Source organism: Sinocyclocheilus grahami, unplaced genomic scaffold, assembly GCF_001515645.1.
Source record: "Sinocyclocheilus grahami isolate Dianchi unplaced genomic scaffold, SAMN03320097.WGS_v1.1 scaffold98.1, whole genome shotgun sequence".
NCBI classification, from domain to species: domain Eukaryota; kingdom Metazoa; phylum Chordata; class Actinopteri; order Cypriniformes; family Cyprinidae; genus Sinocyclocheilus; species Sinocyclocheilus grahami.
Genome location: NW_015505277.1, coordinates 3,855,862 through 3,875,332, shown reverse-complemented (window position 1 = coordinate 3,875,332; position 19,471 = coordinate 3,855,862). Strand labels below are relative to the sequence as shown.

General features: G+C 36.8%; 1 long non-coding RNA gene across 1 annotated transcript in view; it reads left to right on the top strand.

Moving 5' to 3' along the window:
* LOC107588068 (uncharacterized) overlaps positions 1 to 5,071 on the top strand; it is a 26,387-nt gene extending 21,316 nt beyond the window's left edge. Inside the window, exon 4 of the long non-coding RNA XR_001609535.1 lies at positions 5,062 to 5,071. This is a non-coding gene — a long non-coding RNA (uncharacterized lncRNA). The remainder of the gene's footprint in view (positions 1 to 5,061) is intronic.
* The last annotated feature ends 14,400 nt before the right edge of the window (positions 5,072 to 19,471 follow it).

Genomic DNA, 19,471 nt, shown 5'->3' with positions numbered 1-19,471 from the left:
TATATATATATATATATATATATATATATATATATATATATATATATATATATATATATATATATATATATATATATATAATACACTCCTTCACAGACACTCTCAAGAGGTCCCATGCTATTGTCACCATCTCTTCCCACTCTTTCCCTTTCCATTGATTCATTTCTTACACATATCTGTCACAACTACCGGTATCTCTTGCACAGCTCCACTCGATATTCCGCCACACTTCTGGAGGAGTATAAACACAACATCCCATCTCTCAGCAGCGGGCTGACTCACAGTGCATTTATCACAGCCGTGCTGCTGGAAGATAGTTGAGGAAACATAGCCTAACTGGACGGGATGCTGACCAACGTCAACGTCGCCATTTGAACCATGGGTTAGTCTCTAAATTCGCATAATCTCAAAAACCTGTGTCACATGAGGACATAACCAACACTGATTAATATTTCATGCTGTCATCTGAGCTCACTGCTAATCTAGGATGTCCCAGACTCAGTGCTCTGAAGCATATATTGCTATGCCAGAGGCTTAAAGTTGATTTTTCTTAAATTATATATATATATAAGCTATACACAATTTTAGAAATGATTATAATACAGTATTATATAAATGTAATTTAAAAATATATAATATGTGACCCTGGACCACAAAGCCAGTCAAAAGGTTAAATTTTTTGAAATTGAGATTTATACACTCCAAAGCTGAATAAATAAGCTTTCCATTGATGTATGGTTTATTATGATAGGACAATATTTGGCCGAGATACAACTATTTGAAAATCTGGAATCTGAGGGTGCAAAAAATCAAAATATTGAGAAAATCGCATTTAAAGTTGTGCAAATGAAGTGAGCAATGCATATGACTAATTAAAAATTAAGTTTTGATATATTTACAGTAGGAAATTTACAAAATACCTTTTGGAACATGATCTTTACTTAATGTCCTAATGATTTTGGGCATAAAAGAAAAATCTATAATTTTGACCCATACAATGTATTTTTGGCTATTGCTACAAATATACCCCAGAGACTTAAGACTGGTTTTGTGGTCCAGGGTCACATATATGTAAAATAAATGAATGCAATTGTATTTTATTAAATATTTTTTATATATTATATACAGTATAAAGAGTATAAATTTATACATTAATTGTCAATAATTCTCTCTCTCTTTCTCTCTCTCTATATATATAATTAATTAATTTATACATTAAAAACTATATAGTAATTGAATTTATATTATTTTGATTATATAATAGTTTTATATTAATGAAAATCTCATATATAAGAATTGCATTTAATGTATTATTTACACATACAAAAATTACAAAAATTGTCTTCTGCTATTCTCAACAGCCTAGTCAAAATCAAAAAGCCAAATGAGCCGAAATCTCATTATTTTAAATCTCACAAACACCCATTTCTCAACCGATTGTCTCATTTCCTTGTGTATCCAATCATCAACGCTTCAACTTGAAGCAAAAATGTCAGCGTTCACAAAACACATATGTTGTGTATGAAAGGAGCATAAATCATCTATACAGCCATCAACGCTGCATTTACATTGCACAGAGGAGGTCTGACATACAAAGAGAACACGTCGTTGTTTTGTACAAGGCACGTGGGAGGGTTTCCTGCAGAGAATATAGGATGCTTGCGAACAAAGAAACACAACTGACTCATTCCCCAGTAAACTTTAGTTTAGTCATGGTTTTTCATAATAATCTGATGTTGCATATGGACGAAAAACTAAAGTACTTCCGTCCTATTTGTTTAATTAGGGCTAATCTCAGGGCACTAGCCCGTCACAATGTTATTTCAGTTGATTATGAATTTAAACTAAATCACTGCATAATCAATGATGTCTAAATCTAATCAGCCACACTCCAACTAGATGCAGGCACATGGCCAGATGTACGGCATCTTCATCTGTCCCGACATCATTATTGAATCGCGTCCATCTGTCATCGGTAGTGATGCGCACTGACAACGAGCTGATCCGATTACGACTGCTCGCTTCAAAGAAGCGTTGATGCTTCAAACATGATTCTGTTTGTCTGCCTTTGAGTGGATATGGAATCATTCCACCAGACTTTTTTAGACTTAACCTGCGTCCGAAACTGCATACTACCGTCTATAGGTAGGCCTACTATATTTGGTTTGAAACTTACTTCGTAATCATTATAAAAGTATGTTCTATACAGTAGCGATAACAAATATGGGTAGCATGCATAGCAAAAAGCATCTTCTGAGTCTACTGAAGATATAGATATTCACACATGTGTATAACTACAGTTGCAGTGCAGATGCACCGGCATTGCTCTCGAGTATTTACGGATCGGCTTTGACATTCCAATATGGCGGACGGCTTATGTATAGCGGCCTATAGAAACAGCTGCTAATAGGGCATCTAGCTATACATATCTATGGGTAACATGAATGAAATTCTGACGCGCTACACACGCCATGTTGTTACCAGTGTCAGTTGCGTCACTTCATTACCATTCAAAATCCTCTCTCATCTTGGGATAGTAAAGTGTCCATCTAATGCACACTTCAGAATTTCAGCGGAAGTAGTAGTGTAAATGTAATCTTTTCATTTTTTTGAATAATGAATTTTCAAATTCTGTTTTTCGTTTACTATATAGTATGGAAGTAGGCAAATTCTGACACAGCGTTAGACTAAATTTTAGATGCCTACATTGAACGTGATCGAGCGTTCGCAAATCACAAACTTATAGCCTACTTGCGTTTTCTCATGAGATTTGGTTGCGTCAAACTTGTATTTTGCTAAATAAAGCTGAGGTTTCATTTAATGCTGTTCAGTGAATTTTTGCGAGAAAAAATTCTGTGATTTCAATAACACAATGTGAATGTGGAAGATTTTCCCAAACAGATTTTGCAACATTTTCGAGTTAAACATAAATAAGCTTAGTTTGAAAGTGCCTTCTGAGCGAGCTGTGCTTATATACCGCTTCACATTTTCGCAATATTTCGCTAATGTGACTGCTTCTTAATGCTGTAGTCAATCAATGGCTTACCGTATTTAAGCTAAGACTAACTCTTTAGACCCATCATTAGACTTACTTCTAGACTAGCTTTGGACTTGAGACATTTTAAATGCTTCAAACATGTCTTTTATTACATTACAATTACTGATTGAATGATGTAGCCAATCGATCAACACAAACACTGCTTTTTGGACTTAGCTTAACTAAGACGCAACTTTATACCGCTATTTTTTATATTTTTTTTATTTTAAAGCTCAAACTCTCAAGGAGGAAGGAAACAGAATGAAGGAAAGACAAAAAAGAGAAAATATGGGAAGGCATGGAATGAAGTTCAAGATCCCTAATATTGTGTGTGTTTGGTTATCAGAGGGCTGTTAGTGATGTGGCACTCGGAGTGAGGCTCCTTTAGGGGGAAACTGAGGGTGGGCGGCGTATTAAGGGATCCAACCAAGCGTGCTAAGGGAATGGAAATGGGATTTCGCTGAATTGGAGTGAGCAAAAGCACACCCATAGGGAGGAGTCTCCCACCCCGCTCACTCAGATCCAGACCCTGTAATTTACTAATGAGCTGCCCGCATGGGTTACAAGCGAGAACCTGTAGAACTGTGTGATAGTGCATTGCATTACAATTAATCACGATGCAAAAATGTTGATGTCTTTCCTGAAAATCTGAATCATGGTTTGTGGGATGTGTTGGACAATACGTGCCTTGTAGCCACGAGCGCTGAAGGACATTGGAGATGTGACGTGTATTGTGACTCTGAAGTCATCTATAGATAGTTCCCATCAGCTGCACGGCTCTTGACAGAGGAAAAATAGCTTAGCTATAGCTATGCCTCTAAATGGTCATTTCCTGGAGGCTTCCCTGAAAAAAACAGCAGAGAAGCAACTTTTCTTTCTTTTTTCTGCCCTTTTCCTTTTTTCTAAAGAGGACATAAAGGAGAGAGTCTGGAAAGTAAGATATAGAGAGAAAGGCTGTGAGTAATGATGGTGAAAGCATTAGGCTGAAGTGAATCTTCCTCTTCATCCGATGTCCTTTTTTCTGTCCTCACAGAAGTAAACCTACAAAAGAACAGATGATTATGTCACACAGAAAGACTGATTCACAGGTGCATTCTGACTCATAATGACCAATAGTTGCAATATAACTATTATTAAAACTTTATATACAAAAAACAACTAAATACAAATGAATAAATAAAACAATTGCATTCATGCATAGCTATTATTAAACCTTGATATTTAAAATATGAATATAAATACATAAATATATATAAAAAATACGTATAAATAACTATTGCATTGGCATATAGCTAAGAAACCTTTATAAATGAAAAATAAAAATTATATATTTATAATAAATACATACATTCATAAATGATTGCATTGGTATATAACTATTATTAAACCTTTATATATAAAATATCTCAAAATAAATATAAACAAATATACATAATAAATAATTAAAACAATTGTATAAGTATATAACTATTATTAAACCTTTATAAACAAACAAACAAACAGATTGTACTGTATATAACTAACTATTTTTAAACCTTTATATAAATAAACACACCAACAAACAAACAAACAAACTGATTGTATATAACTATAATTAAACCTAAATAAATAAATACTGGTATAATTATATCAGTTAAATATATTAAAAATAATTTTAAAATAATTTAAAATATATATATCTAAAGACTACTCCTTAAGGTTTTTCAAGAGAGACCTGGACACACTAAGTAGACGCAGTTATGTTAATATTTTTAATATTATAATGCAAAAAAAAAAAAGATATATATATAATATTATTATTTACTGTAAAATATGAAGGCAAATAGTTGTACAAATAGACCAGCCTTGTAATCAGGTGTTTTCCCCCCAAACTATGAAATAGTGAAAAGGGAAACAATCAAGGGATGTAAGTCTGGTCACTAATGTTTGCGGAAGAGATTTTTTATCATGTATTTGTCTCTTTTTCCTGCATACTACATTAAAAAGGTCTATGTAAACAAACAGAATGGAAAATAGCCACGCAGCTGAAATCCACACTGTTAATCAAAGAAAGAGGTGAAAACAGAGAGAAGCAACAGTGCATCAGGTACAAGGGAATTCTTTGGAAGGATTTAATGGAAAACCCAGGAGCAGAACGTTTGCATCCAAGACGGAATTCCCCTGTTTATGCCCCCGCTGCTCCTCTGAGTCTAGGATAAGAGCAACTGAAGTGAGAAGAAAAAGGAAGTCATGATAATTTCACTAAAACAAACCAGGGATATGGATTATGGAAGCTTGTAAGTGCCACAAGTGACTTCAGATAGAAAGTGAATAGAATTATACTTTGGGGTGTGTGTGTGTGTTCTTGTGTTCATCTGGATTTTGTGTGTGAATGTGCCTGTATAATCAAGCATATCAAAGGTGGAAATCTTTCAGACAAACAAACAATAAAGAGAGAGGGGCGTGGTCAGTGAAGTAGATATGTAAACATGCCATAATTAAAGCGTCTCATTGGTCATTAAAATTCAATTCGCTCTTACGACAGCGGAAAGCGCTAATGACCAGATGTTGAGGGTGGAAAAACAAAAGATGCAATTTCTTATAATGGTATAGAGAAGAGGACAATAGTCAGTCACACATTTCTTATTCTATTTAAGTTTACCTTATGTAAAATAACTAAAACTAAAATACATTTAATAAAAAACTATATTGACATGAATATGAAAAAAAACAAAAAATGACAAAAACACACAACAATGCTACTAAAACAAACTAAGCTAAAAATATAAAAACAAAAACTCAAAATGTTAATAAAAACTAGCATAGTATCTCACTATAGTATAGTATAAATCTAGTATCTCAATGATACAAAAATAACACTGGTGCAATGATGAAAATGTACTGATAATCAGATAAACAGATAATTATTTACTTAAAGAAGATTTTTCCATGAATTGATGAAAAAAAACTAGTACCATCTAAAACTGAAAATATCTTTTCATTTTCCCAAAAAAAAAAAAAATGTGACTGGGCCAAAGAAGACCCAAATAATTTAATAATTTTAATTGAAATAATTTTGGTACTATGAGGGCAGATGTCTTTTTGTGCATCAGATAACAAAGATCAAGGCATAGTTCAGTGCAATACTGCTTCCTGTAGCAGGCGTGATTGAATCACTTCTCTAAGCCATTCTGCATTGACTTTTAACCAGCTGCTAGGTTTGCTTTAAGTTAAAACAACATCTGTAAAGAAAATCCCATTCGGAGTAAGAGTAAACTTAACTTTCATGTTCACTTGAATTTGACTAGTTGCCCATAAACAAAAGATACCATTAATTTAGTTTAAAGGGGTCACATGATGCGATTTAAATTTTTCCTTTCTCTTTGGAGTGTTACAAGCTCTTGGTGCATAAAGAAGATCTGTAAAGTTGCAAAGTCTAAAGTCTCAAATCCAAAGAGATATTCTTTATAAAAGTTAAGAGTCAGCCACACCTACCTAAAACGGCTCGTTCTAACACGCCCCCACATATCTACCTCACTATGTGGGAAGATTTGCATAACACCGCCCAAATGTTCACGCAAAGAAAGAAGGTGTAACTTTTATTCTTGCTGTAGTATTGTTGCCGCCGCCATGTCGTGAAGGCACTGTGTGATTCGTTGTGAAAGCGAAACTACTTTGTTTGGCCTTCCAAAAGAGGACGATATCTGCTTCGTCATGCCTGGAGCTGATCCATGCTCGTCGCTGAGGAAATACAAGAACTTCTCGCTGTGGATTGCCGGATCGGCTTTCACCGTGGACGAAGCGGAGTCCAGCCCAGGGTCGTCACATGTGATTGTCGTTAGCCCGCCGGATGCTCCTTCGTCGAATCCACCGCCTCTGCTCACTCTAGGCCACCGTGTGTGACGCTGTGTTTCATTGTGAAAGCGAAACTACTTTGTTTGGCCTTCCAAAAATGGACACGACTAGAAATCAGTGGTTAAGTTGTATTTACAACACTGTTCCAGAACACTTCAACCCAAATATTCAGATGTGTGCAGCAATTTTCATGGAGGACCGTTCCTGATCCTGGTAGAGTAGACTACAATGCTGTTCTGACTCACAGACTGTAAGTAAACCGTGTAGTCGAGATGTGTCTGAAAGTGTTCATAACAAACACAGAGGAGTTTAATCTGAAGAGACTTGCTTTTGTACGTGTCTAATGTTTGGAACGACATGAGGGTGAAGAAATTATGATTTCTGGCTGAACTATCGCTGTATAATAAGCTACAACATGACATATGAACTTCAGTAATATAGCATGAAAATATCATATAAAAGCTGAAATGATATGGAAGATCGCTTGTCTGCGTCATTTCCATCGCCTCTTATCCAGTGTCGGCTGCAGACATCAGCACATCAGTGATGTGTGTGTTTATGTTTGGGAAGGCAGGGGTTAGAGGTCAGGATCCCAGTCCACAATGTGCTCCTGTTACAGTAACACTGCAGCTGTTTCCAGACATAGAGTTCAAAGGACACTGTGCTTTTATACATACAAGAGGGCCAATCTGTCATTAGAACATCAAAACATAATGAATTATACACAAAAACCACTATATATATATAGAGAGAGAGAGAGAGAGAGAGAGAGCGAGAGAGAGCAGCTTTATATTATGAAAAATAGTTGATTACAACATGCAACAACACTCAGCACTATATATATATATATAGAGAGAGAGAGAGAGAGAGAGAGAGAGAGCGAGAGAGAGCGAGAGAAAGAGAGACTGTGTGTGTGTGTGTGTGTGTGTTGTTGAGGTTTATGTATTGTTTTCAGTTGGCTTTTGGCTTTCCTCTTCAGACCTCAAAGAAGAGGATGCTGTTTAAAGTGAGCATAGCAATGCTATTAATGTGACAACTCTGCATTTTTCTTTTCCATTTCTGACTGACTTCCTTTCTTTCTTTTATTAGTTGTCTATAATAAGTCATATATTACTTTTATGAAACAACTACAAACCAGGTGAAAAAATCCCTTATATTGAATGTGGGATCCAAGTCAAACTGAAGAAACCAGAAGATCTCAAGTTTTTGATTTTGTCATAATTTTTTTCTGAAGAAAGATAAACATGTACAGTTATGAAAGTCAAACCATTAAATACCACAGATGTATATTTACTGAGTTACTATTTTGTAGAGTGGGGTCAAAATAACAGTTTTAGGGGGGTAAAAACGACTTTAGAAAAATGGCAGCATCATTATATTATTTTTACAGAGAGATTGTCTGTTAGTAAAATCTGTTGACTTTAGCCATCTTTGCTGCATTATATGCCAGTGGTGACCATTCAAAAATAAGGAAAGAGCACTTTTCAAAATTTTTCTTCAAAGTTTGCATACCTGTAACTCAAGAAATATTAAAGATGTCTTAATGCCCTTTTAGAATTTGGATCTTAACAAACTTTTTTTTTTGGCATCTTCATGTTTAAGGCTCCATCTGGTCCCATTCCAGCAATATTGGAATCTCAATATGGCTCCAGGAGTAAATTGTTAAACTGTACAAATTTTCAGTGGTCAAAAACCAAATGTGGGTCACTTTGCATTCAGCTGAGACTTTTTTCTTTTAAAGAGGAATGTCTGAAGAACAAATAATGTTAAAACTAGAAATGTATCTTGTTTCCCTATATCAAAATAATTGCATAGAACATACCTGTCTGGGTACCATAAATATTCTTTTTCCAAAGTCTGCATGCAGAACTCAACCAGTTTTAAAGATATCTCAATATGATTTTAGATGCAATTCCATAGCAACACCATCAACCACTCAGAACACCTTATCAAGCAACTACCTACGCCATAGCAACCACAGAGAACACCTTAGCAACCACTTAGAAACACCACAGCAAACAATCAAAAACCTGAGCAACCACATTGCAACTTCTTAGAACATCTTGACATTCACCTAGCAAAACCATAGCAACCACTCAGAACACTAGCATTGTAGCAAAGAGTACTGCACTGAAATACAACAATTTCCATAGCAACCACTCAGAAAACCTTGTCAATCACAAAGCAATGCCACAGCAACCATTCAGAAAACCTAAACAATCACATAGCAACATAGCATCCACCCAGAGCACTCTAGCATTGTAGCAAAGAGTATTGCACTGAAATACAGCAATTCCATAGCAACCACTCAGAAAACCTTGTCAATTACAAAGCAACGCCATAGCAACCATTCAGAGCACCTTATCAAGCACCTAGCTACACCATAGCAACCACTGAAAACACCTTAGCAACCACCTAACATTGCCAGAGCAAACACTCAGAAACCTAAGCAACTATTGCAACCACTAGAAGTTCTTGACAACCACCTAGCAACACTATAGCAACCAATCAGAACACTCTAGCATTGTCGCAAAGAGTATTGCACAGGCAAACACTACTTACATTTTCAGGAAGAAAGATACAAATCTAGTTGTGAAGTTAGTTTATGTAAATGTCCGCAGGAACACTATGAAGCTCAAAGTAACAGGAAACTTTGCTTTGCATTAGTCAGCTTACAATGTCAGTGAGAAACACTGCAATGCTTATTTACAATGTACTTTTCTTTAATTTCCTTTGAAGAGATTGTCCCGAAGTTCAGGAAACTCAGTCATTTAGGACTTCTCATTCTCTGACCACCCCACACAAACAAACACACTCTACTCAGAGAATGAACATAAACAAGAACAAAACACTGTGAAATTGAACAAAAATCTTTTAAACAACGATTCTGTGTCAACTTCTGGTGAACAATCGCATTTAAAACATGCATTGCGTAACGTCTGGCAGTAGCAGACACTCTTATCTGTCGCGCTACTACCAGCTGAGAGGTTCCTAAATGACGCTGTGATACTATCTGCATCCACATGGATACAGTTTATGGAGGGTGATCAAAAACATGACTGAACTCAAGCAGGACCACAGGTGACCCTTTTGAAGGAAAAGTACATAATGGCCAGTACTGTGTAACAGCCTCGTAATCTGTGGCTTTTTTCTGTACGATTCGGGAATGGCTCACTGTAATGAAGTGAAGAGGGATTGAAAGACTGTTGTCTGGTATGGGTTAATGATTCAGGATCATGATGGAGGAAATCATATCGACTGCCTACTGAGACAATAGCCACATGCATCCTGAAACTCCCAAACTTAAGTCGTAGCAATGTTTGTAGTCTCACGGCTGTTAGCTAGAAATATGGATGCTAACAGTCCAACAAGAGAGTAATGGACATTTTTGACCAAGTAAGCATTAGCTTCTAGCAACTAAAAACACTAAAAGTTGCTGGATAATACATCTCTTGTTGCTAACATTAGTTTGGTCAAAAAATATCTAACAACAAATACAGGTTAAATTGTTAACATCGATGTTTCTTGTTTACAGCTGCTAGACAACTTTTTAAACTTTGAGGTTTACTCCCGCAATTAAATGCAGTTGTCACTCCAAAACATTATAGCGTCTAATGTATGTAGCCATAAGCTATTTGCTCAATTTGGCTCTGTTCACATTACACAGATTTTAAGCCCAAAGTATACTGCGGTTTGTAGGGTACATCATAGATATGTATATGTAGATGCCATATTCGACCACTCCAGAGGCCGTCGATCCTGTCCGCCATCTTTGAACGGTCAACATTGTCACTCACAGTGAAAACCAATGAGTTTTCCAAGATAGCAGAATATTGTGTAGCCTCTGGTTGTAAAAACAGCTGAGATTTAAAGTCCCAAAGAAATGGGATAATCTTTCACTGGTGAGAATGTGTTGGTAATTTTTTATGTTATTTTAGGTAATGGCTTCGTCTTGTTGTATTGTGTTAGTTTAGCAAAATCATCTTGTGAAGTCTATTGCAGATATGGATAATCAAATACATATAGCTTGCTATCAAGGACCGGCTTTGACTGTTCCAGTATGGTAGACAGCTTACATATAAGTGGCCCATAGAAACAGCCAATAATGAGGAATCTATGTATATATCTCTACGGGGTACATGCACAGTACACATTACTTGTTTGATGATAATGTCTGACAGTAGCAGTGACTTTAAAAATGAAAAATAACAATAGTTGCATGAGTGTCATTAGTCATGAGTCTTGAGGGACAACAACTACAGATCCAGTAAACTCTTTGTTTATTATGGTTATAACGACTGTCAAGAGTGTATTTATTTATTCTTAAGGTACTTCAGAGTGTACTTTGTGGATTTTCCATGGTTGGCGTTCCAATCAGTACCAAAAAGATGATGTATTTTCAGCAGAGAAAACCTCAACGTCTGGGACTCTGATTCACATCCACGCAAGGTCTGCAAAACAAACATTAAGTTGGGTTCGGATAAGGATTAGAGCATAACTCGAACCGGATTCTTCTGCTTTTCCCCATGTTTGGTCAGCTTGTGGAATTGTGCTTCGTCCAACTGAAATTGCAGAAGCCTGTTGATTGAGGCAAACGGGGAAATGGCGCACCACAAAAATGGAACACCAATCCAATAAATGCTAAGATTGCGACGAAAGACGCTCGCTGCCACACTGCCTCCTCCAAAGATAGTAAACAGACGCTTTGAATTATCTTTACGCAATATGTTATACAAGAGATAAGAGACTGGGGCGTAATGAGGAGGACAGGGAAAAAAGAAAGATGGCAGGAAAATAGAGAGTGGGGCAGAGGAGAGAGATGAGAGAGGCCAGCAACTCTTTGTTAGCGGCATAGAACGATCTCCAATTACCGCACAAAAGGAGCTCATTCAGGAGGCATGGACTGAACACTAGGGCTTTGCATGGGAAATGAAGTCTACACGGAATGCTAAGAGGAGTTCTCCGTGCAGGACAACACTCACGCACACACACACATTCCCTCAGTTGCTTTGCCAAATAGTGCCTCTAAGTCCCGTTTTTTGCAGTAGCGAATATTGACATGTCGCCAAAATCAGGTGAGCACTATTTCCTCAGGAGTTTCCCGATACGCCTGAATATTTCAAGTAGCGTTCTGACACTATTATGGGACTTTCCAACAGTGGCTGAGGCAGCATCCTGGACCTGACAATCCAAGTATGCAATTGGCATGGCATTGACGGCGCCTCATTGTTGTTTGGGTCCATACATCCAAAACATCTGCAAACTCTCAAATCTCACTTTTACTTTGGGGTTTACAGTGGAAGGATGTGTCGATGTCTATGACATTTGTAGGGCACACTCAATGGGACAAAGGTCAGCTTCTGAGGAAGTGACTCATTCTGGCTAGTGCATCCCTTGACTGGAAGTGGACAGCATTCCACAGGCTCTTCCTGGTCACTTTAGTCTTTTCCAGACCAACACAAAAAATTGCAATCGTGTTCATGACATTACATTGTTTACACATGGTGAATATCCTTAATAATGCATGCTCATTACTCTTGAGGCATCTAATTCCTGATGCATCAAAGAGTTTTGGTATGTCTCAAAATACTCAGGGGCCATTTACACGACGTTTTCAGCCAAAAACAGGGAATTTTTTATGCGTTTTGCCTGTTCGTTTACACGACAACGGCGTTTGGGGGACTGAAAACGCATATTTTTGAAAACTGGTTTCAAAGTGCAAGTTTTTGAAAACGCCACCGTTATCATTTCCATGTAAACACCCAAAACGGGAATCTTTGAAAACGGTGACATCATGCGCGTGCGTAGTACGTGTTAGGTATGTAAACATACGCAGTATGTGTCAATTTTAAAGGCAAGTGCGAACAAACATGTTGCTGCTAAAGAGTTTGCTAACGCTTCTTCAGCAAAGTGTGGATTTACTTCACCAATATTACAACCAACAGCGGAGACGCATCATATACATCATATAATATTCACTTCCCTACAGGTACTGTTTACTAACAAGGTGACAGCGCCAACTTCTGGTCTGGCATATGTAATACAGCGTTTTTGGCCGTTTTCGCGGATATGTGTAAACGCAAATCGTTTTGAAAACGTTGTCGTGTATGTGTGAAACTTTTTAAAAATGCAAGGGGAAAACTTTTTCGTTTTTGACTACATCGTTGTCGTGTAAACGTAGCCTCAGATTCCCCAAGGTATGATTAAAGCAGGATTTGTCCGTTCACACTTTGGATGCTATTGGAACTGAATTCAAATGACTCAAGTTGCTGAAAGTTCCCAAAATATTAATATATTTGAACATGTTTGCATTTCTGAAATCCTAATCCAATGCTACCTTTAAGTCATGTAGGAATGATCATTTACGAGGTTATGAACCAGTAGGAAACTCAGGATTTTATTAATCGTGACTTCTCAAATTGAGGACGAATATAATCAGTTTTGGTCATTATTTGTTGTAATTGTGTACGTTGATGAAATTATTTAGTGTGTACATTTTTTTTTTCATGTACTGACATTGATGATAAATAGCGACAAAGTTTGCATCATTTAGCCATGTTTTTGAGAGGAGTGGTTTGCGTGACAAAGTTTTCCAAGTTGGAGGTCTGTAATTTAAAGAATCATGGTAGAATAGAATTAGTTTTACTCAAAATTTGTCTTAATTTGAATGGCAATTGTACAATTTAGTTTGTATGTTTTTTTCATGTACTGATGTTGATGAAAAATAGTGATGCATCTTGTATCATTTAGCCATGCTTTTTGTGGCGAGTTGCTTGCACGACAAAGTTTTCCAAGTTGGAGGCCTGTAATTTAAAAAATCATGGTAGAATCAAATGTTGTAAGTAAAATTTGCTCAAAAATGTTGCTCAAAATTTGTTCGTTTGTACATATTTTTCACATTCATTCTCAATTTGTTTGTCTTATTTGTGCCCTATTGTTAATAACAAATTGCAATGAAGCTTGCCTTGGTGATTTAGTCATGTTTATGAAGTGACAAAATTTCCTAGCATTGTCCATAGCACCACAAGAATGCAAAAAAATATGGCTAAAGCATTTATTATACACCTAATGCATATTTTTAAATCCTAACTTTGTTGCATTAGCACTAAAAAGTTGGCTGAAATTAGTTGGCCACCCACATCAACTCATTATGACTTTCAAACTCATAGGTTGAAACATCTCAGGAAGATTTGAAGGTAGCAAGAGCTGTGTTACTTGGTCACATGACTTACAGCCATAGCATCCACAGCAGACAGTTACTATTCTGGATCAGCAGACGTTTTCTCTTTCTGGTCCCACTGGTTATTAGTTGCTATTCAGAGCTCCATGCTGTCAGCTATGTATAACCTAGAGGGAGGATTACGAAGACAAGATGGGGAGTGAAAACACAACAGACCCCAAAAAAGACATTCTGCAGTATTCCCCTGACATGTCTGCCTCACAGCGACGACGTAAGCAAGAAGCCAGAGACTTCCTACCGAGAATCGTGGGAGAATGCAGTGGCCGCTGGGGGAATATTCATGCCCCGAGCACAAGAATAGGAAACGGGCATTTTCCTGTTATTGGTTTATTTGAACAGATCTAGGCATTATCAGATATTTATTGTTTGTGAGTTTGTTTGTATGGATGTGGGAAGGCCTGGTTAAACAGGTGGTTTTGTATTGGTTTGAATAGCTATGAAAACTTCACTTGGTATTTTATGTCCAGAGATAAGACAGTGTTGGTATTTTAAGTCTTGAGATAAAACAGTGACAAAATATTTAAAAAAACATAAGTTCAAAATCATGACCTGAATTACTTCTCCCAGACACCACTAATTAAATGTCTCAAACTGTGCTCAGTTAGACTCTAAAGTCTTCAATCCAAAGTCAGAGGTCTCATTATAAACTTAAACATTCAAAGTCAAATACTTCCAAGACTATATTATCTATTCACATTCATTTTAAACTCCTACTGTATGTCAACAATTGCCTCAAAAATGTCTATTTATATTTTTTCTAGTGAATGTTAGCAAATTTACGCGCACACACACACACACACATACAGTGGGTATAGAAAAGAATCACCCCCCTTTAAAATAATCACATTTTGTTGCTCTGCAGCCTGAAATGAAGATGGACACAGTTTTTGTTTTATCCAGCTGTATTTACTCAGCGCAACTTATAACATCCAAACGAAAGATGTAATCCAAACACCAACATGTAATAAAAAAAATTAAAAACCAGAATCACTGAGTTGGAAAAAGGATCACCCCCTTGTGTCAGTGTTTTGTTGAACCCCCTTTTGCATTAATTACAACCTTTAGTCCCACAAAATTAGGAAAATTATATTTTAAAGTTATTATTATTATCATACATAATTCATTATATATTTGAAAAATTAGATAAAAATTATATATTTCAATAAAAGTTAAACATCTTATACATGCATGCAATGTTAAAGGGGTCATATGATGTTGCTAAAAATAACATTATTTTGTGTATTTGGTGTAATGAAATGTGTTTATGCGGTTTAAGGTAAAAAAAACACACATTATTTTCCACATACTGTACATTATTGTTTCTCCTCTATGCCCTGCCTTTCTGAAACGCGTCAATTTTTACAAAGCTCATCGGTCTGAAAAAGCGAGGTGTGCTCTGATTGGCCAGCTATCCAGTGCGTTGTGATTGGCCGAATACCTCAAGCGTGTGACGGAAATGTTACGCCCCTTACCATATTGTGATGATTCCCTGTCCGGCCGGAGCGATGATTCAAAAACATGAAAACCCATTATAAACGAGGCATTCGTTGCATCCAGTGGGGACATAATTACGGATTATAATGATTTATACTGTCTTTTTACAGCTATGTATAACCTAGAGGGAGGATTACGAAGACAAGATGGGGAGTGAAAACACAACAGACCCCAAAAAAGACATTCTGCAGTATTCCCCTGACATGTCTGCCTCACAGCGACGACGTAAGCAAGAAGCCAGAGACTTCCTACCGAGAATCGTGGGAGAATGCAGTGGCCGCTGGGGGAATATTCATGCCCCGAGCACAAGAATAGGAAACGGGCATTTTCCTGTTATTGGTTTATTTGAACAGATCTAGGCATTATCAGATATTTATTGTTTGTGAGTTTGTTTGTATGGATGTGGGAAGGCCTGGTTAAACAGGTGGTTTTGTATTGGTTTGAATAGCTATGAAAACTTCACTTGGTATTTTATGTCCAGAGATAAGACAGTGTTGGTATTTTAAGTCTTGAGATAAAACAGTGACAAAATATTTAAAAAAACATAAGTTCAAAATCATGACCTGAATTACTTCTCCCAGACACCACTAATTAAATGTCTCAAACTGTGCTCAGTTAGACTCTAAAGTCTTCAATCCAAAGTCAGAGGTCTCATTATAAACTTAAACATTCAAAGTCAAATACTTCCAAGACTATATTATCTATTCACATTCATTTTAAACTCCTACTGTATGTCAACAATTGCCTCAAAAATGTCTATTTATATTTTTTCTAGTGAATGTTAGCAAATTTACGCGCACACACACACACACACATACAGTGGGTATAGAAAAGAATCACCCCCCTTTAAAATAATCACATTTTGTTGCTCTGCAGCCTGAAATGAAGATGGACACAGTTTTTGTTTTATCCAGCTGTATTTACTCAGCGCAACTTATAACATCCAAACGAAAGATGTAATCCAAACACCAACATGTAATAAAAAAAATTAAAAACCAGAATCACTGAGTTGGAAAAAGGATCACCCCCTTGTGTCAGTGTTTTGTTGAACCCCCTTTTGCATTAATTACAACCTTTAGTCCCACAAAATTAGGAAAATTATATTTTAAAGTTATTATTATTATCATACATAATTCATTATATATTTGAAAAATTAGATAAAAATTATATATTTCAATAAAAGTTAAACATCTTATACATGCATGCAATGTTAAAGGGGTCATATGATGTTGCTAAAAATAACATTATTTTGTGTATTTGGTGTAATGAAATGTGTTTATGCGGTTTAAGGTAAAAAAAACACACATTATTTTCCACATACTGTACATTATTGTTTCTCCTCTATGCCCTGCCTTTCTGAAACGCGTCAATTTTTACAAAGCTCATCGGTCTGAAAAGCGAGGTGTGCTCTGATTGGCCAGCTATCCAGTGCGTTGTGATTGGCCGAATACCTCAAGCGTGTGACGGAAATGTTACGCCCCTTACCATATTGTGATGATTCCCTGTCAGGCCGGAGCGATGATTCAAAAACATGAAAACCCATTATAAACGAGGCATTCGTTGCATCCAGTGGGGACATAATTACGGATTATAATGACTTATACTGTCTTTTTACGCGTTGCATCATGCCGCGTAAACATAAAACCATGTCTGCATTTGTGATCGGAGAAATGACAAACAACAAGTGATACTCTACTCTGCTCAAAACTCGCGTTTGAATCATCAGTGGCAAATTCTTTAAATATAAAAAACGTACTCACAATCTGTGAGTCAGAACAGCCGGCATTGTAGTGGCTGACTCTTAACTTTTATAAAGAATATCTCTTTGGATTTGAGACTTTAGTATTTGCAACTTTACAGATCTTCTTTATGCACCAAGAGCTTGTAACACGCCAAAGAGAAAGGAAAATTGAAATCGCATCGTATGACCCCTTTAAATAATCATATGAAAGCTGAATAAATAAGCTTTCCATTGATGTATGGTTTGTTAGGATAGGATAATATTTGGCCGAGATACAACTATTTGAGAATCTGGAATCTGAGGGTGCAAAAAAATCTAAATATTGAGAAAATCGCCTTTAAAGTTGTCCAAATTAAGTTCTTACCAATGCATATTACTAATCAAAAATTTAGTTTTGATATATTTACAGTAGGAAATTTACTAAATATCTTCATGGATCATGATCTTTACTTAATATCCTAATGATTTTTGGCATAAAAGAAAAATCAATAATTTTGACCCATACAATGTATTTTTGGCTTTTGCTACAAATACAGCGACTTAAGACTGGTTTTGTGCTCCAGGTTCACATATATATAACATACATCAATTTATGTATTATATTTGGGGGTAAAATGTGACCCGGACATGTTTTTGTGACATTCACCTAACTAGATCCCACCAAAACAAATTCAGGAGTCACAGCTGCGCTCAAACTTATTGATCCAAAGAAACCTTAATTTCCTACCCCTTCACGCCTATCTCAACCTTTCCTCTGGTCCTCTAGCGGCACCAGGTCCTCTGAGGTGGTCTGAGCAGACCCTGGCAACAACAAACAGTTAATTTTTCTGTAGAGACCCTCTCTCTCGCCATAGTCCAACCAGATTGGCCCTTTCTTCTGGGACAATTTGCTACTGGCTGACTGGGCTCAAACAAAACCAGGGAAAAGGGAGATGGGTACAAAGGGGGGATCCCAGCAGAATCTGGCATCGTTCCCGTTCATCGGAGAGCTGAATGCCCCTCATACACACACGACATCATGAGACGCATTACATAATGCTGCACTCAGAAATGTTTGGACGAGAATGATGAGAAACGAGGTGTTTACTACTCGGGATTGGGAACTAACTTGGAATTTTTGTAAAATGTATCTACATTTTTTGGTCATATTTATATGGGCACAAATCAAATAAATTCTGAAAGATTATAAATATGACAAAACCCTCAATAAAACTGTGGACAGATCTCCAGTATGCCTTAGAAGTTCAAGAAAAGTATGCTAGATCCAGGCGACTCATTCCTTCCTTCTTTTCCCCCCTTTTGCTCGCCCTCTCCCACCCCCAATTGTCCCACCATTTGCTCAAAGTAAATTCTCATTAAGATCCAAATTGTTTTCAGATGCTGGCCTGGTCCGGTTGCCATAGCAACCAGCTGGGAGGCAGCGAGGAGCGCTGGCAGTGGAATGGACAGCACCGGATCCAAAGCCCACAGTGCAAAAAAACCCCTCTCTTTGCCAGGCTCCACTAAGCCCATTCTGCCTGGCACAATGCAGACTGACGGAGTCCATTCTGCACTTTACAAATGGTGAGGAAGCTCCACTGGAGAGGCCTCAAGACGAGTCATACGATTTCACACACACACCTCGGCCTGAGATGTGCTTAACACATCAGTTTGAGTTGAGGTAAACAACGACGCCTCAATGCACTGTCTGCAACTTTAGAAAACAGAATGAGAGCTCAGTATGCATAACAATGACAACGTACTTCTATATATGACAATAGAACACTATAGCTTACTCATAGTACTTTCATTTGTAGTACTACTATTTTTTACTTATTTTCTAGTTTTATTTACTATAGTTTTTACACTACTCTAAAATACATTTGAAAAATAGCGTAAAATATAGAACCTAAAGTGACATGGTGGTGTAAAATATCTGAACAATATTTCAAAAATGTTTGTGTGCCCCAGAGAAGCGGTGTTCCTTTGCAAAACGTTTTTCATTCCCTGCAAAACCCTGGTGTTCTCTTGCAAAAACACATTTGCTCATGAAATTTTAGCGTTCCCCTGAAAATAATGCTTGCGTTCCCCCAAGAAAATTTGGGTTTAATCGCAAAATATTTGTGCTTGCTCTAAAAATGTTTGT